At 45.4% G+C, this 20,314-nt stretch overlaps 2 long non-coding RNA genes across 2 annotated transcripts in view; one reads left to right on the top strand and one right to left on the bottom strand.

Annotated features, from left to right (window-relative positions):
• Positions 1-4,159: 4,159 nt before the first annotated feature.
• Positions 4,160-13,411, bottom strand: LOC308573930. The gene is made up of 3 exons (XR_014002252.1): positions 12,604-13,411; positions 8,995-9,120; positions 4,160-4,239 (listed from the first exon to the last, which is right to left on the bottom strand). It is a non-coding gene; the product is annotated as an uncharacterized lncRNA (long non-coding RNA).
• A 1,828-nt stretch (positions 13,412-15,239) lies between these two features.
• The window catches only part of LOC308573922, a 33,715-nt gene continuing 28,640 nt past the window's right edge, over positions 15,240-20,314 (top strand). The window contains exons 1-2 of the long non-coding RNA XR_014002235.1: positions 15,240-15,461; positions 18,575-18,639. This is a non-coding gene — a long non-coding RNA (uncharacterized lncRNA). The remainder of the gene's footprint in view (positions 15,462-18,574; positions 18,640-20,314) is intronic.

Consider the following 20,314-nt stretch of genomic DNA (forward strand, 5'->3'; position numbering starts at 1 on the left):
AGTGAAGCTTGAATGCTGGAAGATTCAGGCCAAATAAAAGAAAGTGCTTCATGTAAGACATAAAACCACGGAACTCACTCCCACAGGAGGCATAGATGACCACCAGCTTGGATGGCTTTAAAAGAGGATCAGGTAAATTTATAGAGGAGTGCTATTGATGGCTACTAGCAGCGTTGGCTATGCTCTGCCTCCAGAGCTGGAGGCAGCAATGCTTCTGAATATCAGCTGCTAAGGAACCACAGGAAGGGAGAGGGCTCTTGGGCTCGGGTCCTCCTTGAAGGTTTCCCACAGGCATCTGGGTGGTCTCTGAGAAGAGGATGCTCGACTGGATGGGTCATTGGCCTGATCCAGCAGGCTCTTCTCATTTGTCTTGGACCTCCCTGTGCCCTTGTCAGTACAGTGGTACCTCGGGTTAAGTACTTAATTCGTTCTGGAGGTCCATTCTTAACCTGAAACTGTACTTAACATGAAGCACCACTTTAGCTAATGGGGCCTCCTGCTGCTGCCGCGCCGCAGGAGCACGATTTTTGTTCTCATCCTGAAGCAAAGTTCTTAACGTGAGGTACTATTTCTGGGTTAGCGGAGGCTGTAACCTGAAGTGTATATAACCCGAGGTACCACTGTACTTAGCAACTCTCCTGCCCCCACTCTCAACATGTCCTGTCTTCCTCTTCTTTCTTTTTGAGGAATGCCGGCCAAGGTGCCTTCCACTCAATTAGAAAACAGCAAATAAAGTAAGAGCCGTTATCTCAGCTTCCTACCTGAAAAGGCCAGAGTGCAGCCTCTGCCCCTATTGGTTGCATCACACAGCAGCCTCCTGGGTGCCTGTTCCTTTGCCTGTCTTGTTCATCCTTGCAAACAGCAGCAGCAAAAGTGTTTACCCAACAAAGATTCCTCTTAAGACACACAATTTACTCTGCTAAGAATGCTGCGCATCGGTTATGGGAACAGATGTTTGTTATTGTCTCTGCTGACACTGGAGGGTGGGGAAAATGAAAGCCAACACATGTGTGTGTGTGTTTTCTGCATGTAGTGTGTTGCAGGGGTGATGCTAAGCGGCTGCATGTCTTGACCTCCCTTGGCTAGAGGGGAGCTGGGTGGATATCTGCACTTTTCCATAATTTGCTTCCTTTGCAAAAGAGGCTTCCAGTTTTTCTGTCTGATTCTCAGGGACCTTAATGTCTTTTTAATAATTTTGTTGATACCACCTTTATTTGCAGTAGCTGATATATGGGAACCAGACTTTGTCGAAATGATGGTGATTCAGCCTGATCTCTAACCATCCTTCTGTGTTGCATTAGATGCCCAGAAGAGCCAGATGGGCCTTTTCAATGGGAGACAGTTTCTAAGTCATAAGCAGTCTGTCAGGTGGGTTCTTATGTGTAAAGGAAGGCATCTAGTGACAGAAGGGCCAGATCAGGGTTTGGGTTCAATGCCTGACCAAATGATACTAGAAGCAGCAGCAAAAATCCTTTGTCAAACCCCCATGGGCTCATCACATTCCCTTTGATTACATTGCTCTAACATGCTGCAGCCTCCCTGCCTGCTGGCACTTCCTCATCCTGATCTGAGCTACTGCACGATGTTTCCCTCCCTGCCCCCATTGGAAAGTGGGCACCTGGGCAGGCTGCAGAGTTTGGGAACTCCTTGGGTGTTCTTGTAACCAATGGAAAAGCAGGGGGGATCTTTTTATTAATAGTTGAGAGCATAAATGGCCGAAAGCAGCTGTGTAGGAGGTACTATTCATTGTTTTGTCCATGTGGTCAAAGCCAACAAGCTGTTTCAAGGTGGTGGTGTGATCTTTCTTCAAGAGATACCCAGACTACGGATTCAGACATGATGCTTTTCCTCCACGGAAGTCATTGCTCTGGGTGTCTTCCATATGGGGGCTGCAGAGAGGACCACCCTGCCTTAAACCCCTTAAAGCTACAAGTGCATGGACTGCTCCCCCCCCCCACTTTGCTGCATTGAATATTTTTTTGCATAATATTCTGTACACACCCACACCCCAGGCAGTTAAAAAGCTTCTGCTTTTAAAACCCCAGCACGCCATTGAAGGCGAGGCAATCTCTGCTTATTAATCATTTCAACCTCCAAAGCAAACGGGATCCCAAATAATATAAGTAATTAACTTTATCTTGTTGACATGGCTGTTTATAACACAATGTCAACACTGGCTCTGCCAACATGGCGGAGTTGCTATTTACATAAACGGAGGGCTGGAGACAAGAGCCAGGCGGGGCTGGGGCAGAAGGAGACGGCGGTCTGGTTTATGGATCAGGCAGACAGTGCGACTTACCTGGTGCCTTGCAGAGTCACTGAGTTCTCTTGGTGGGCAGATTCCTTCAGGATGTTATGTTTTTTTGATGCTGCTGATCTGATGGATCTCATGTATTTTTGCATGTTGGGATGCTTTTTCTGTCTAACTGCCTCAGTAGGGGATTCCCCTGCCTGCCTGAGGGGGGGAGAGAGGACATAATTAATATTTGTGTGGTCCCTGAGGAGGAAGTTTGGCAGCCACCAGCAATGATTCTTCAGGGGACTGAAACTGGAAGTTTCTGCATGCGGTACATTTCTGAGCACAATTCAAAGTGTTGGTGCTGGCTGTTAAAGCCCTAAATGGCCTCGGCCCTGTATACCTGACATAGCTTCTCCACCCCCATCATTCAGCCCAGACACTGAGATCTAGCATTAAGGGCCTTCTGGTGGCTCCCTCACTGCGATAAATGAAGCTACAGGGAACCAGACAGAGGGCCTTCTCGGTAGCGGTGCCCACCCTGTGGAACACCCTCCTGTCAGATGTCAAGGAGATAAGTAACTACAACCTTTAAAAGACACATAAAGGCAGCCCTGTATAGGGAAGTTTTTAATGTTTGATGTTTTATTATGCTTTTATATATGTTGGAAGCTGCCCAGAGTGGCTGGAGCAACCGGGTGGGTGGAGTACAATTATTATTATTATTATTATTATTATTATTATTATTATTATTATTTATTTATTTATTTATTTATTTATTTTTTATAGTGGAATAGGAAGGACACTCTGCTTATGTACCAAGACTATCTTTTCTTTTTGCTTTCTGTGTTTGAGGCCTGTGTCCTTCAATTTTTTAAAAGCCGTATTTACAGTATGATGAGCATCTATTCCAAAGTGGATCCCTCAAATCCCCAGAACTTTCTCTTGTATACTGAGGCCTGTAGTCCTCAAGATGGCACAAGACTTTGTTGTTGTTGTTGCTACAATGGACAAACCCTTCTGGAAATCATGGACTGTATCTATTCCCCCCCTCCCTCAATTTATACATTACACACAACCTGGTATTCACCCCTCCCGCCTTATAACTTGCTCAGCCAGGAAAGGCTTCCCAAGAACATCGTGGTGAGAGTGGAGCTTTCCAATCAATTTTGCTTTTATTGGTGGGTGAAGGGCTCAAACCAAGTGTCATCTCCTTAAGTGATGGGGGTGTCTTCACTAAGGCCATTGCTGGAAGTCATCATCATGGTCCTCTTTCAATGGGCAGCTCCCATTACCATGGACCATTGGTCATGCTGGCTGGAGCAGCTGATAGCAGCTGGGAGTCAAGCAACATGCTGCCTTTGCTCCTTTGGGAGGAAGGGCAGGATATAAATTAATGGAGGGCCAGGGCCACCCCCCACCCACCCTTGCTTTTATGCCTGGGTGCACCCAAAAAGCTGGGTGTCATTTCCCAGAAAACAACAACTCTAAACTTGGCCTGAGCTCTGTAAACTGATGCTTGAAGAGGCTTTACATTCACCAGAGCTCCTGGACCTTTGTCCCTGCCTGTGAAAATATTGACTCTGCTAACACCTCCGTTTTGTTCTCTTGTTCATGCAGACAGCAGCTAAGTGCTTTGAAAACAAAGATTGCATGTTTCGGGGAGGCGGTAGGGAGAATTGGACAAGGCCTGAAATCAAACACTTTCCAATAACAGAGTAACTCTCCTCCACTTTGTCCTTCATGTTTGCCCTGCCAGGGGTGTGTTCGTTGGCTGCCTTGGGATTTATTAGGTTCTCGCAAGTGAGGAAGTGGTAGGAAGTCACGGAGATTGGAACACCATATTTCCTGTTAAAAGCCTTCTTTGCCTTCCTCGCCTGTCTTCCAAGGCTCTTTCTGCACCGGTGTTTTTTGGGGGGGCAAATTCACTCCTGGTTAAATTATTGCAGGTAAATTGTCATGGCTCCGGACCAGGACTCCTTGGAAGTGGGGTCCTCTGGAACCTGCAGCTCATAGAATTATGGAATTATAGAATTTTAAACCAAAGGGTCAACTGGTCCAACCCCCTGGCAGTGCTAAAGAATCCCAGACAGATGGCTATCCAACCACTGTTTCAAGACCTCCAGTGGAGAAAGTCTGTTCTACTGCTCTTACTGTCAGAAAGTTATTCCTTTTTTATTGTTAATGTTTTATTGAAAGGATTTCAGTTAAACAAAATAAAGTGGGAAACAAATCAAAAGGAACAAATAGTGCATTGGAAACAAACAAACAAGTGTAATTCTATAAGTATCTAATACAATGGTATGTAAATGAAATTATTGTTCTAATACATATGCAATTATTTATAGTTTACAGTGCCTTTTATAAACGTTTTCCAAATATATTTGTCCATACGCAGTCTATAAGCTATCCATTCATAAACTGCAAGAGTTGCCATGTCCTCTATCCATTGATTAAAGGGGGGCATATATTTATCTTTCCAGTGGATCAATATCAGTCTTTTAGCTGTAGTGAGGACGCAAATAATACATTTATGCTTACCAGTTGTCAAATGCCATGTTGTAGGTAGATAATTTAAAATAATATTATCCTCTGACAATATTAGATTTCCCCCAAAGTAATATTTATACAATCTAGTACTTTCCCCCAAAGCTTCATAAGCGATGGACATTGCATAAACATATGTTGCAAAGAAGTATCCAATAACATGTTATCATAGATAGTCCCTTTCTATACAAAGTTCAATAAATTATAAATATTATTTTTTGTTGTTTAAGATGGCATTTAAAATCCATTAACACCTTTCTTACAGAAGTGAAAACATACTCACATTGGTCTAGGTAATATGGGAACCTCCAATTCATTATGTTATAATAATAATAATAATAATAATAATAATAATAATAATAATAATAATAATAATTTCTTTATTAATTAGTACCCTGCCCATCTGACTGGGTTGCCCCAGCCACTCTGGGCAACTTCCAGCATATATAAAAACATTGTAAAACATTAAACCTTAAAGAGCTTCCCTATACATGGCTGCCTTCAGATGTTTCCTAAATGTTTTATTTCCACAGGGTGGGTGCCACTACTGATAAGGTCCTGTGCCTGGACATTCCTCTTGTTTAATTGGAATCTCCTTCTTTGTCACTTGATCAAGTTCTCCCCACGGGAGCAGCAAAACACAAGCTTGCTCCATCTCCAGATGATAGCCCTTCAAATATTTGAAGATGGCTTCCATATATCCTCTCAACTCTTCTCTTCTGCAGGCTCAACATGCCCAACTCCCTCAACTGTTCCTCATAAGGCTTGGTTTCCAGACCCCGTACCATTCTGTGTGGGTCTGTGAGCACTACGAATCTGCCTTATGCCCCCTGAGCCCCAAGGAGACACCTCTGCCACCAGACTCTGATGGATGGTCCACGGACTCTTCAAAAGAGCCCCGAGGAGGAGTCCACACACCTGACAACCCTACTACACAGAACGCAAGAACAGCCTGCTGGATCAAGCTAATGGCCCATCTAGACCATGGATAGCACTCCTGCAGCAGAAGCCAAACATCCAAGTTGTCTCAGCAGAGTCTTGAGAAATCAATTGATTGAGTTGTACTGGAGGGCTATAAAGCCAGGTGCTCATGAGAAACCCTCAAGCAAAGTCAGAGCCAGAAAACCCTTCTCCCCTCTCACAATTTCCAGCAGCTGACTTCAGAAGGCGGCATTGGCCCTTTCACTGGTCAGGAGGCAGCACTCAGGGATGGGGTCTCCATGCCACCCACCTAGCCTTACATTTATTGGTTGGTTGGTTGGTTGATTGATTTCCCACCCTTCACGCTAAGGTCCTAGGGCAGGTCACAGCATTAAAAATAATATTAAAAATAATTTAAAGCAACATATAAATCTCAGCCCGTTTCTCCAAGCAACTCAGACGTTTGGTCTACAGCTGCAGGAGTGCTAATCATGGTCTTGAACCTCAACCTTCTTCCCCAAAGCTGTCCTTTGCCTTGCCTTCCTGCCTACTGGGGGACCAGAAATTATCTGGGAACACTGGTCCATCTAGCTCAGTATTGTCTACACTGACTGGCAGCAGCTCTCCAGCATTTCAGATTGGGTTCCCTCCCAACCCTACCTGGAAATACCGGGAACTGAACCCGGGATCTTCTGCTTGCAAGGTAGATGCTTTTCCACTGAGCTATGGCCGTTGCCCACTACTAACCCCCCCTTGCACAGGCCATTGGCTCTCCTCTGTGGTGGCCATCCCTGTACACCACAACACAATTTTGGTAGCTCACATTTCACCCCTAGCCTGCCATCCACCAATGTTCTTCTGGCTCAGTGCAGACATAGAGACTGTTCTGAACCATTGCTCTTATTTGATGGAGGCTATGAGGGTGGCACTGTGGGTTAAACCACAGACTTGCCGATCAGAAGGTCGTCGGTTTGAATCCCCGCAATGGGGTGAGCTCCCATTGCTAGGTCCCTGCTCCTGCCAACCTAGTTCAAAAGCACGTCAGAGTGCAAGTAGATAAATAGGTACCACTCTGGCGGGAAGGTAAACGGCGTTTCCGTGCGCTGCTCTGGTTCGCCAGAAGTGGCTTAGTCATGCTAGCCACATGACCCGGAAGCTGTACGCTGGCTCCCTCGGCCAGTAAAGTGAGATGAGCGCCACAACCCCAGAGTCGGCCACGACTGGACCTAATGGTCAGGGGTCCCTTTACCTTTACCTTACTGCTCTTCCCATCTTCCCATGGTCAAAATGGCTCATCCACCCCCACCTTCCCTTTCCTGCAGCAGTGCCAAAAGGACGCAGGGTGGCCGCTTGGCTATGCTTGGGGTTTCCTCCGCCACCTCGGTCTCCCCACAATCCGAGCCGTTTATAGCAAATGTGTTTGCTTTGTTGCCGAGTTGCTTGCAACGCCTGCCAGCAACCGACACACCAGCTGTTAATTAGAGCTTAGCTTTTATTGCCCGAGTCTGCTGTGTTGATACGGAAAATGGGAATAAAAAAGTCATTTTGCTCATTGTGATGTGAAAATAAACGATGCCTCGTTGGTTTGATTAAATAATCTACTTATACGGCCTGTCAAATAGCCTGAGTGTAGGCAAGAGTGTTGGCTTCGTCTCCTGGCATGAAGGGTCAGAGAGAAGAAGAAGGAATCGGGGCCGCAACATAGGGGACTCCTAAACCCACATCCAGAAGTACTTTTTGCCTAAAGCCCCTTGCCGGGCAGGATATGTCCAGTTTACAGCAACTCAACTGGATCAGAGAGGACAAGGGCATCAGAAGACACTGGCTTCTGGATCAGTCCAGTACTTTATTTTCACCATGGCCAACCAGCAGGACATTATGGTGGCATCACCCTCCCTATCTATGGGACTGCCTCTCCTGGTATGCCCCGCAGAGGACCTCAAGGTCCATGAATAACCATAGTTTAGAGGTCCCGGGCCCTAAGGAAGTCAGACTATCCTCCACCAGGTCCAGGGCCTTTTCAGTGATGGCTCTGACCTGGTGGAATGCTCTGTCACATGAGACTAGGGCCCTTCAGGATTTAACCTCCTTCTGTCTGGCCTGTAAGACAGAGCTATTCCACCTGGCCTTTAATTTGAATTCAGCCTGGTCTTTTATTTCCCTTCTCTTCTCTTCCCTCCGCCTCCCCTTTTATGAAGATCATCCGCTCTGAGACCCCACAGCTAATTTTCCCCTGGCCTCCTCGAAGGCCCAAGTAGGACCAATTCAGCCAGCTAGCCCTGGGGATTATCTAATTGATTTTTTAATTTTATTGTTATTCATGTTTTTATACTGTATTTTATGCTGCTTTTACAATTAAGTGTTTTAAAGTGTTGTTAGCCACCCTGAGCCCGGTTTTTGAACTGGGAAGGGCGAGGTATAAATAAAATTTATTTTTATTATTATTTGCAATTCCAAACAACTGCACTTCCATCGCAAGCAATGCTTAGTTTGGGGAAGCTTTCAATGTTTGATGTTTTGTTGAGTTCCTTTATATTCTGTGGGAAGCCCCCCAGAGTGGCAGAGCAATCCAGTCTGATTGGTGGGGTACAAGAAAATTATTATTATTAACATTATTAACTATGGAACTCACTTCCACATGAGGCAGTGATGACCACCACCAACGTGGATGGCTTTACAAGAGGATTAGACGAATCCATGGAGGAGAGGACTATCAAAGGCTGCCTCCACAGTCAGAGGTAGCAATACTTCCGAATACAGTTGTTGGAAACCAGAGAGAGGAAGATTGTTTTTGTGCTTGAATCCTGCTTGCAGGTTTCCTGCAGGCCTCTAGTTGGCCACTGTGAGAACAGATTGCTGGACTAGATGGGCCTTGGGCTTGATCCAGCAGGCTCTCCTTATGTTCTTACATGTACCAGCGGTAGCACTCTCCCCACTTGCAATTTCAGCTGCCTCCACCACCACCATGGCTTAGTAGCCACTGACAACCTTGTCCTTGGTGAATTTGTACAATTTTCCTAAGTCATCCAAGCTGGTTGGCATCAGATCTCCTTCAGGAGGGGGTCAGTCCATTGAAAGGACAAGCAAACCCTGAAGCCTTGGAGAACATCTTCCAGTGCACACTAGCCCCAGATTAATCAGTCAACCTCAACCATGGCTCTGGTGGGACATCATCTGAAGGGGAGGTAGATGGATTCTGCAGAGCTACCCCAGACCCTGTTGAAGAGACCCCCCCCCTTGCTTGCCTCTCCACCCACCCAGCAACCCCATAGCCAGCAGCTGGATCTCACCCCAATTCCACACTCTTCCCCTTTGCCCCGGAGGACCCTGAATGTTGTCTGTGCCAGCAGGTGAGGAGAAGAGAGGCTTCCATGAGGACATTCTGGGGAGGAGGAAAGCGAACTGAATGTGCCAACCTGAAATTAAAATTGGAAAACAGGGAACAGAATTAACAGTTCCATCCATACCTGGTGTCCCCTCTGTGATGATATACAATAATAATTAATAATAATCTATAATTTATACACCACCCATCTGGCTGGGCTTCCCCAGCCACTCTGGGTGGCTCCCAACAGAATATTAAAAACAGCAGGAACTGCCAGAAGGCCCTTGGCGCTGGACCTTAGTGTCCAGGCTGAATGATGGGGGTGGAGATGTTCCTTCAGGTAAACTGGGCCAAGGCCATCTAGGGCTTTACACATCTTGCCTCTTTAGCTCCCTTCATGCAGTTCATACACTTCTGCACCAGAAGATGTCAGTGTGGTTTTTCAAATGTGTATTTGCGAATACTTCTCACAGTGGTTTCTTTTGGCCCTGCTTCCTTGAAGGTGAGGAGTAAATGAGGGCATTGATGCCTCCAGTTCACCAAGGGAGCGTCTGTTATTTGGCCAAGCACAAAAGTCGGCATGTCTTTGCAAGGATCCTGGCAATGTGCTGATATTTATTGTTTATTTATTTCATTGTGTGTCTATTCCACCTTTTCCTCCAAGGAGCCCAAGCTAGTATACGTGGTTCACCTCTCCTCATTTAATCCTCACAACAGCCCTGTGAGCGGCAGTGACTGGCCCAAGGTCAGCCAGTGAGCTTCATGACTGAGTGGGGATTTGAACCCTGGTCTCTCAGGAGCTAGCGCACACTGTTTCAGTTTGTTGTGGGTTTGTTTGTTTTTATAGTACTTTAGGTTAATTGCCAGCCACATTGGAAGGTTTCATATCTTGGAAGGCAGGCGAGAATTGATTGTAATAGACAACAGTAATAATTACTCAGTTTCCCCTTTTCCTTCCTTGTCCCTCGTTCTCATCTCACTGAGATCTTCTCCAGCTTTATTTGCATGATCACCTCCTGATGTGGAAATGTCATTTCTTTTATCATCCATCAATTAACTAATTTTTATACCGTACATTCCTGCACAATATCTGACACAAGGAAGTTTTGTATTTTCAGCTCCAACATGGTGCGAGTGTTACACAGCCAGGAAAATGTTTTAAGAAAACCAAATGTGTTCTGGAGCTTGGACATACTTCTCTTCCTTGCTTTCTCTCAGGCATACTTGCCAGCCAAAATCTGTAATGAAGATCTCCTTATGGTGACTTTTCCGTTAGTTACAGTCCTGCATGTTGGACTTGTTTAGCTGTGATTCCTGCATTGCAGAGGGTTGAACTGGATGACCCTGTGGGTCCCTACCATGTCTACAATTGTATCATTCTGTGATTGTAAAAAAAAGGTAAAGGTAAAGGTCCCCTGACAGTTAAGTCCAGTGGCAGACAACTCTGGGGTTGTGGCGCTCATCTCGCTTTACAGGCCGAGGGAGCCGGCGTTTGTCCGCAGACAGTTTTTCTGGGTCATGTGGTCAGCATGACTAAGCCGCTTCTGGCGCAACGGAATGCTGAAACCAGAGCAGCGCATGGAAATGCCGTTTACCTTCCCGCCGGAGCGGTACCTATTTATCTACTTGCACTTTTTGATGTGCTTTCGAACTGCTAGGTTGGCAGGAGCTGGGACTGAGCAACGGGAGCTCACCCCGTCATGGGGATTCGAACTGCCAACCTTCTGATCGGCAAGCCCAAGAGGCTCAGTGGTTTAGACCACAGCGCTACCCACATCCCTCTGTGATTGTAGGGACCAACTAAAGGGCAGAGGCCTGGAGCCTGAGGTTTTACGGGTCCTGAGTCCTTTGCAGAGCTAGGATTTCCGAGGCCAGGCCAACCAGCACCAAGATTGGCCATTTTAAAAACAATATTGAGCCTTTCTTCTCAGTTTGGGGCACCTGTGAGCTCACATTGGATCCCTAGTCCACTTGGCAAGCATTCTTCCTTGGCATATCCTAGCACTGCTCGTTCGGCACTCAATTTAAGTGAAAATTATTGTTTCCCCAAACTTGCTGCAAGGTGGGGCACCAACACCCAGTTAAACTTTTTTGCCTTCTGGTCTTGCTGATGAGAGTTTTATCTCACCGGAGACTTGAGACTTTGGCAGTTTATTATCAGGTGAAACATGCTTGATGCAACTAACAGATTAATAGAGAGGAGTTGGGGAGTGCGTGGGGGGGATGTTTAGCAACTGACTGTGCATGTCAAATATTAATTATGTTTCATTTCATATGTAGATGAAGCAATCAGCTGTATAGAGGCGAGATAATGCTTGCGTCTGGACTTGTTTTTTGACCTTGAAAAGGCTGCATGGCTCAGAAATCAGAATTCATATCTTAATTATACTATGTGACCGGAGTTAACACGAACCCTTCCAGGAGATAACAGGGTCCATGGTACTGTACAGACTTTGCCTTCAGATCATAGCTTTCCGCTGAGCACCCTGTAATCTGTTTGACCTCGGTGCTGACAACAGCAATGTTTTTCTCAGCCTCGTTTTTTGAATAATGGGCGAGAGGAGAGCCAGGGCAACTTCATTAAAGTTGCACTTTGCGTGCGGAAGGTCCCTGACTCCATCCCTGGCATTTCCAAGTGGGGGCTAGGAATGCCCCTTGCCTGGAACCCGGGAGAACTAGAGCTGCTGCCAGTCAGTGTTGGAACACAGAAAGGAGATGTAGACCAAAACATCTGGAGATCACCAGGTCAAGGAAGGCTAGCTTATGCAGTAGCAAGGCTGACCCAATGAAAAGTTTAATTATAGCTGATGCCCGCCCACTAGGCAATCCCACCACCCCTTTTGGGAACCACTGGTGGTAGAGAGTAGGGGCAGGGAACCTTTTTCCAGCCCAAGGACTGCATTCCAGTGGTAGGCGAGGCCAGAGGCAAAAAGGAGGTGGACATACCCTCCAACATTTCACAGACAAAAATAGGGACATTTCTCACTCCCCACAACTGACTCCCCATTTTGGGTCCCTCCCACCCGCAGAGCATTTCCTATCAGAAGAAGGGCAAGTGGTGCCACAACCACAACACCATTTTCCAATAGTACATTCCGGTTGCCACATTTGCCCATTAGTTTGCTTTTTTCAAAATGTCCTCATGATTTTTTTTTATTCCCCCTCCCCCTCATTTTGCAAATATTTTAACGGAAAAGCAAAGTCTTGACATAACCAATCTGCATTTCCCTCGACTTCCCTCCCCTCCTTTCTGGGGTTACTTAGTTTATATCTTTTTGTTACTGCATATCCAGTTCAAGCCTATTTACTAATTTCCCCTCTGTAGTCCCTTCTAATTATTTCTTTCTGTGCATGTTTATGTCAACCCTGCTAATGTTTTAAGTTGTTTACAGTACATCTTCAAATAGTCAATAAATTTTCCCCATTCTGTTTTTAAAAGTATCTCTTCTTGGAGTGGATCTACAAACAGAGGAAAAACACTATAAATAAGTCAGAAATAAAATCGTTATAACAAAAGAAAAAAATGCTATGTAAAATTGCATATAACACATTTAAAACACTGCTTTTTTCTTACTAGTGTATCTGAGTCCTTGGTTTCTTATTCTTCCAGTAAGTTTCGCCATTTCTGCATACTCCATCAGTTTTAATTGCCACTCCTCCTTCGTTGGAACTGTTTCTTCTTTCCATCTCTCGGCATAAATCATACGAGCAGCTGTAGTAGCGTACACAAATTATTATTTTCTTTTCTTTGGGTACCTCTCCACCGATTATACCTAAAAGAAAAGTTTCTGGGGGTTTTTTTTAAACAAAAGTTATCTTCAATTCCCCCCCCCCAACTCATTATAAATCATTTCCCAGAAAGCTTTTGCTATCTTACATGACCATCAAAATGTCCTCATGAAAGCCTCTCTTCTTTTTATAGGATAAGTAGCACTGGAGATGAGCTTATGGAATCCAGGCAGAAGGCAGGGCTCAAAAAAGTTTGCAAACCACCGATCTAGTCCAGTGCTCTAACCATAACACCACACTGGCTTAAAAGGGCAATGCTGTTTGAGGCATGGTAAGAGTCTGGCAGTCCTCCTTGCAGTTTAAAATAAAATATGAGGCCGAGGGTTTGTGCATCTGCTTCCATCCTCACTGATAACATGGTGTGACCAGGTAATGCTTGCAAGAAGTCTGGGAGGTAACTTTACCCAGCAGGTCATGGGTATGGCTGGAATTCCAAGGCATAAGCTAAGCCTGCCTTTAATTACCTTGGAGAAAGCATCTTGATCCACGCACGATTAAATATTCATTCTGTATAACTAGACGGTTTCGTTGGATGCAAAGCCATATGAAATTTAGCTGGCGCAAAGCCCTACCACCCAACACATCTAATAAATTCTTTGCGAGGCCTTGTGGCTTCGAACCAATCTTCTTTCCCTCCCCCCCACCCCCCTGCTTCCAACCTACTTTCTCGATCTTATTTAATTTTGATCTCTCTCTCTCTCTCTCTCTCTCTCTGCCTCCTTCACCTTTATGTCTGAACAATCAGGGCACATATGGGATTTTTTAGACAGGAGGAAATGACGGAATCTGGGCTCGGCCTGGGAAAAATAAACAACCAAGTTGTTCAGCGAGGAATAGAGGCAAGAGGAAAATGTGATTCTCTCTCTTTCTCTCGTTTTCACAAGCGTTGCCAGCTAACTACTTTGGCAGCCAGAGCCACGGATAATAATAATCAAACCTCTTTTTAAAGTCAAGGCAGAGCTGAGGTAAATATTTGTATAATATTTTCTTACAATCTGAATTTGTTCCTTGATTGAGAACATTTCCTACGGACGGGCCCACTGGAAAATCAAATTGATATGTAATTGAAGTTGCTGGGATTTGTATTTGTTTTTTAACAAGGGATTCTAGCTGGGCTGCCTACAGAATACTGGCCGAGCCTCTGTGAGTATCAGGACAGATTTCAAATTGCACTGCTCTTGGAATGAGAGGCAAAGAGGTGGGGGGAAGCCCAGGTAGCTCAGCAGATGAAAATCTCATTTTATACTGTTGTGGGTTTGGGGGCTCAGTCTGGATGATGCCCCAAGCCCCCTTCCAATTCTTGGGGTCCTGTACCCAGTACTCTATACTTGGGGTCCTGTACTTCAGTTAGAATTTAACTGGAGATTCTATTGTTTGAACTAGTCAGTTTCTTTGTAAGACAGTGACCTGATCTGGCTACATAAGTGTCCTCATCAACATCCCAAAAGAATTAGCTAGGCTGTGAGAGCTGTAACTGAGTGATGATGCCCTTCAGGCAAAAGGGTGGGCTTTCCTCTACCCCTCTCACCTAGCTTCTAGGTAGAAGAGCAAGAGCCAGAGTAGATGTGTATGAGCTGGAAGACGGCTTGGAAGCTGGAGCCGTAGAGACCTGCTTGCTCTGCACTCCTACGCCGAAACTAATGGAGAAGCAACTTCTGCTGGGGGGGTTAGTGCTATGAGCCCTTCCAGCTTATTCTCAAGTTGTATATATGAGTAAGTAAAACCATATATCCTAAAGACACCACAGTCTCTGTTAAGTTCTGGGTGAACATATCAGATGACACAGCGATTCTTCAAAAAGCTCTTGTTTATTCACAGGCCAGAACAGAACTGAACTGAAGGGTTCAGCATAGGCGCCGACTCCATGGGGCCTGAGGGGGCTCGAGCCCCCTCAAAAAAATTTTTTGGGGGGCTCAGCCCCCCCAATAATCTCGGGCGCCCTTCCAGCAGAGCGCCGCCGCCGTCCCCCGCCTCCTCCCCACCTGCTCCCTCGCCAGCCAGCCAGCCAGCCGCGCGCCCTAGTCGGAGAGCCCCGGCCGTCCCCCGCGAGATTAGGGAATCCCCGGGGGCGGGGGCTCCTGCCTCGCTGCTTCGCAGCACCACCGCCACTGCCAAGGCACTGCCGGGGGGAATTTCCTTCCTCCTGGCGGTTTCAGCCCCCGCGAGAACAGGGGAATCCCGACTGGCCACACCTCCCAGCCAGCCAATCGGCTGGCTGGGGTGCGTGGCTTTCCCTATTTAGGGCCGGTGCCACTTTATTTGCATATTCATGAGCTTATTTATTATTCATGAGCTTTTCCGGGCCCCCCCAATATTTTTTATAAGTCCGCGTCCCTGGGGTTCAGCCAGCCTGCTTATATAGAGCTCCACTACAATGCAACAGTAACCACTTTCTGTAACTATCCAATCACTGAAAGTCACTTTCAATCCCTTATTTGCATATGTGAACCTGAGTGAAAACTATCTACAGTATCCCCCTGCTGGCCCAGGGTGGGAACTTCAGTACATAACAGTCTCCTCGTTCCAAGGAAACTGAACCTGGGTAAGTGCCTGGAACCCCTGAGTTCTCTCGCCACTCAGAGATTGGGATGGCATGTACCAGTATAAGAAGGTCCCAGGATGAATCTCCGATGGCATCACCAGGTAGGACTGGGGAGGACACACTGGAGAGCTACTGCCCAGTCAGTGTGGAACAGTACTGACCAATGGTCTGGCATGGTATACGGCAGCTTGTTCCAGAAGAGCCAGTGAGAACCCACTTGTTTTTCTTGTCTGTAGGAAACTATGTTCATGTAGGCTTTTCCTGACGTGACCTGGGTTTCGGGTGTAAAAAATGGCGTCAGGAATTTTGCTGAATCGGCAAAATGTCAGGGAAAACCTGAATGTATGGCAACGTGATGGAAAAAGCAGCGGAAACAGATAAAAAAACTTTAAATCACTATTTTTGGGTTAGGTTTCCCCAAGGAAGCGCAACAATTTTTGGGGCTTCTTTAAAAAAAGTCCAGGAATTTTACTTTTTGAAATATGGCAAACCTAGTTCATGGCAAAGTAAGCCTGTCTCTTTTTGAAAAATTCTACACAGGTAGAGACCCTGGGAGATGAAAGCTAAGTGGAATATCTCCATGTGACCTTGATCCTCTAAGGCAATGAAGACACTTTCTTCTTCTTCTTCTTCTTCTTCTTCTTCTTCTTCTTCTTCTTCTTCCTCTTCCTCTTCCTCTTCCTCTTCCTCTTCTTTTTCTTCACATTTCTATCCCACCTTTGGTTCTTCCCCTCCTCATTCAATCCCCACAGCAACCCAGCAAGGTAGGTTAGGCTGAGAGGCAGTGATTGGCCCAAGGGTCACCCAATGAGCTTCAGGGCCAAGTGGGAATTTGAACCCTGGTCTCTGAGGTCCCCGTTCGACTCTCTAACCACTACGCCACACTGGCTCTCCTCAATTCTGCCAGGAGGCTGCAGCGTGAATGATGGGCAGATTTCAGAGAGCTGACTCACACAGTCTAGGCAGAATTCAGTCTTGGCAGATTAACTGGTGGGCCTGGGCTCTAGGCGTTATATGTAGGGCTGCTTTTGAAGATGGTTCTGAAACTGCAGAGGACCCAGGTGTTGTGACACCACCTCTAATGGTCCTCCTCTCCCCCATTTCATACTAACCAATCTAACCACTACACCACCACTGGCGCTCCTATGGCCTCTGGTTGGGTTTCTAGTGTGTGTTAATGAGTCTGCTTCACTTACATCTTCTGGTTGGCAGTGAGAGGTTCCTGTGAGCTCCTTCAAAAATACCGTAATTTGCTTTTCAGAGGGGTGGGAAGTGCTTGGGAAGCATTATATTTTTACTGGTGTGTGTGTGTGTGTCCATCCCTTGGAAGTGAGCACACACACATCCACCTGAAGCAAAGAAGCTTCCTTTTGAATTTGCTTACGTGCAAATTGAGGCGCCCTTAATGAGGCAGCCAAGGCTGGCGGATAAAGCACAAAGCCAATTAGCTGTCTTGGGGGAAAAAAGAAAAAGAAGAAAACCCGACGTGTTCATTAGCATGAAAATAAAGCTAAACTTTTAGAAGATAATTGCATCTCCCTTAAAAAAAAAAAAAGTATTCTTGATCTATGGCAGTCTCATAAATATGCATTCTTATATAAATACTCTTCCCGAAGGCAGGAATATGTGTCCCAGAAATATTTGAACCATTTCAGACAGTGACAAAACCAAAGCAAAAGGAATTCTTCTTCCTTTCCTAAGCCTCCCCCCCCCCAATATGACAAAAATCATCGGCAACACAATCCTGTCCTTGAGAACCAAGCAGGGGGAAGTGCTGCAGCTTGGTGGGAGAGCATCTGCTTGGTATGCAGAAGGTTCAATCCCTGATGCCATTTCTAGGTGGGGTTGGCAGAGATCCCTCGCCTGAAACCCTGGAGAGCCTCTGCCAGTCTGTGCAGGCAATACTGAGCTAGAAAGGCCTGACTCCGAAGGACTCAGCAGCTTCCTATATACAGTGGCACCTTGGGTTACATGGGCTTCAGGTTACATACGCTTCAGGTTACAGCTTCCGCTAACCCAGAAATATTACCTCAGGTTAAGAACTTTGCTTCAGGATGAGAACAGAAATTGTGCTCCGGCGGCGCGGCAGCAGCAGGAGGCCCCATTAGCTAAAGTGGTGCTTCAGGTTAAGAACAGTTTCAGGTTAAGTACGGACCTCTGGAACGAATTAAACACTTAACCTGAGGTACCACTGTATGCCTATTTTAGACTTCATACAGCACCCTCCAGCCTCTGCAGGAGAACCTATGTGGTGGGCCTGGGAGACCTGGGTTCAAATTCCCCACACAGCCACAAAGCCCACCCTGGGCTTCATGCTATCTCTAGCCCAGTCAGTAGAGTATGAGACTTTTAATCCTGGGTGTCGTGAGTTTGAGCCACACATTGGGTGAAACATTCCTGCATAGTAGAGGGTTGGACTAGATGGACCCTCAAGGCCCCTTATAACTCTACGGTTCTATGATTCTATTCCGTGCCTAACTTACCTCACAAGGTTGTTGTACAGATAAATGGGTGAAGTGTGTACATGCTGCCTTGAGCTCCTTGGAGAAAAGGTGGGATATAAATATAATAATAAATAAAACCTTGTGCCTTCTATAGAGTTCTGTGGGCTGGCTGGTGTCTCACCCTGAGCCGAATTGGGCCGACTGTTTCCTCAACTCCCTCACGAAGCTGTGCTGCATCAGGAAGGTCTTGAAAAAAGAGAGGCAGTGTGTCTAGAGTGTTGGAGACCAGGGTTCAAATCTTCCCACTGGGCCTTGAAGCTCTCTGGGTGAGCTTGGGCCTCTCAGCCTGACCTACTTCACAGGGTTGTTGTGGGGATTAAATGAGGAGAGTTGAACTGAGGAGGCCACCATGAGCTCCTTGGAGAAGGTGGGATATAAATGCTAAAAATGATTATGACGGTGATGTCAGTAGAAGGGGGCTGATGGGAAATGAAGTCCAAAACATCTGTAAGATGCCAGGCGGGCAAATGTTTTCTTAGAGAGTAGCTTTTAAGATGTCTGGCTTGGTAGCCCATAATAACCCCCCCCCCAGCTTGTTTCCATGTATTTCCCAGCCTCAATCTCATCTTTCAGCTGTGGGTGTCAACACCGACACAGATGCTGAACCAGAAGTGCTTAAATAGACTTTCCAAATGAGGGGGCGGAAAGCCATCCTGCAGTTCTTTTCCCTCTTAAGGTGTTAAGTGCTGAATTCTCTGACTCCTTTGCAGAACCCAAACACTTAAAAGATTAAGCCGGGAGAAGATCTGGGCATGAGCAATTGACGGCTTCTGTTGTGAGTAGCACCACCAAGAAAAGAAAAAAATAACCTAGCTTTCCCCTGATGCTTTGTTTTTTTTTTTTTTATAAAATTTTTATTGGTTTTACGAAATTTTTTAAAAAACAAACAAACACTTAAGAAAACAAACATACACGTATAATTTCATAACATATTTTCATAAACCTCTTTTCTAAGACTTCCCCATACCCCCCCTTTCTGCATCCCAATGTCCATAATTTTATAGCAACTCCCAATTGTTACTTTCCAACCTTAATCATCTTAGTCATCTCTATATTCTAACCTTATGTCACTGTATCCCTTTGTTCCTAAGAACCAAAACACTCTAACATTCATTAAGTTTATAATAGTCCTTAAGATATCTTTTGAATTTTCTCCATTCTTCTTCCGCTGTCTCCTTTCCTTGATCACGGATTCTGCCTGTCATCTCTGCCAATGTCATATAGTCCATCACTTTCATCTGCCATTCTTCCAGAGTGGGTAGATCTTGTGTCTTCCAATACTTTGCGATGAGTATTCTTGCTGCTGTTGTAGCGTACATGAAAAAAGCTCTGTCCTTCTTTGGCACCAATTGGCCGACAATGCCCAAGAGAAAGGCCTCTGGTTTTTTAGGAAAAGTACATTTAAGTACCTTTTTCATTTCATTATAAATCATTTCCCAGAAAGCCTTAATCTTCGGGCATGTCCACCAAAGGTGGTAGAAGGTACCTTCAGTCTCTTTGCATTTCCAACATTTGTTATCGGGCAAATGGTAAATTTTTGCCAGCTTGACTGGGGTCATGTACCACCTGTATACCATTTTCATAATGTTTTCCTTTAAGGCATTACATGCCGTAAATTTGATACCGGTGTTCCATAACCATTCCCAGTCATCTGACATAATGTTATGACCAACATCCTGTGCCCACTTAATCATGGCTGATTTGACTGTTTCCTCCTCTGTATTCCACTTCAGCAACAAGTTATACATTCTAGATAGATTCTTAGTGGTAGGTTCTAGCAATTCAGTTTCTAATTTTGATTTTTCCACCTGGAAGCCGACTTTCCTGTCCTGTTTAAAAAATTCCATTATTTGACGGTATTGAAACCAATTTTCCACTTTATGTTTCAATTTTTCCTGGCTTTGTAGTTTGAACTTATCTCCATCCTGTTCTAAGATTTCCCAATACTTCGGCCATCCGACCTCCATATTGAGTTTTTTCACAGCATTAGCCTCCACTGGTGACACCCATCTAGGGGTTTTATTTTCCAATAGATCTTTATATCTTATCCAAACATTAAACAATGCTTTTCTAACAATGTGATTTTTGAAGGCACTGTTAACTTTATCATACCAAAGATATGCATGCCAACCAAAAGCATTGTTGAAACCTTCCAGATCCAAGATGTCTGTATTCTCGAGGAGCATCCATTCTTTGAGCCAGCAAAAAGCTGCTGCCTCATAGTACAATTTTAGGTCCGGCAGGGCAAAACCCCCTCTTTCTTTAGCATCTGTCAGTATTTTAAATTTAATTCGGGGCTTTTTGCCCTGCCAGACAAATTTCGAAATATCTTTATGCCACCTCTTAAAACATTCCATCTTGTCAATAATCTGCAAGGTCTGAAACAAAAATAGCATTCTAGGCAATACATTCATTTTAATTACTGCAATTCGGCCTAACATTGACAGTTT

This window comes from Podarcis bocagei (assembly GCF_964188305.1).
Source record: "Podarcis bocagei genome assembly, chromosome: 14".
Taxonomy (NCBI): domain Eukaryota; kingdom Metazoa; phylum Chordata; class Lepidosauria; order Squamata; family Lacertidae; genus Podarcis; species Podarcis bocagei.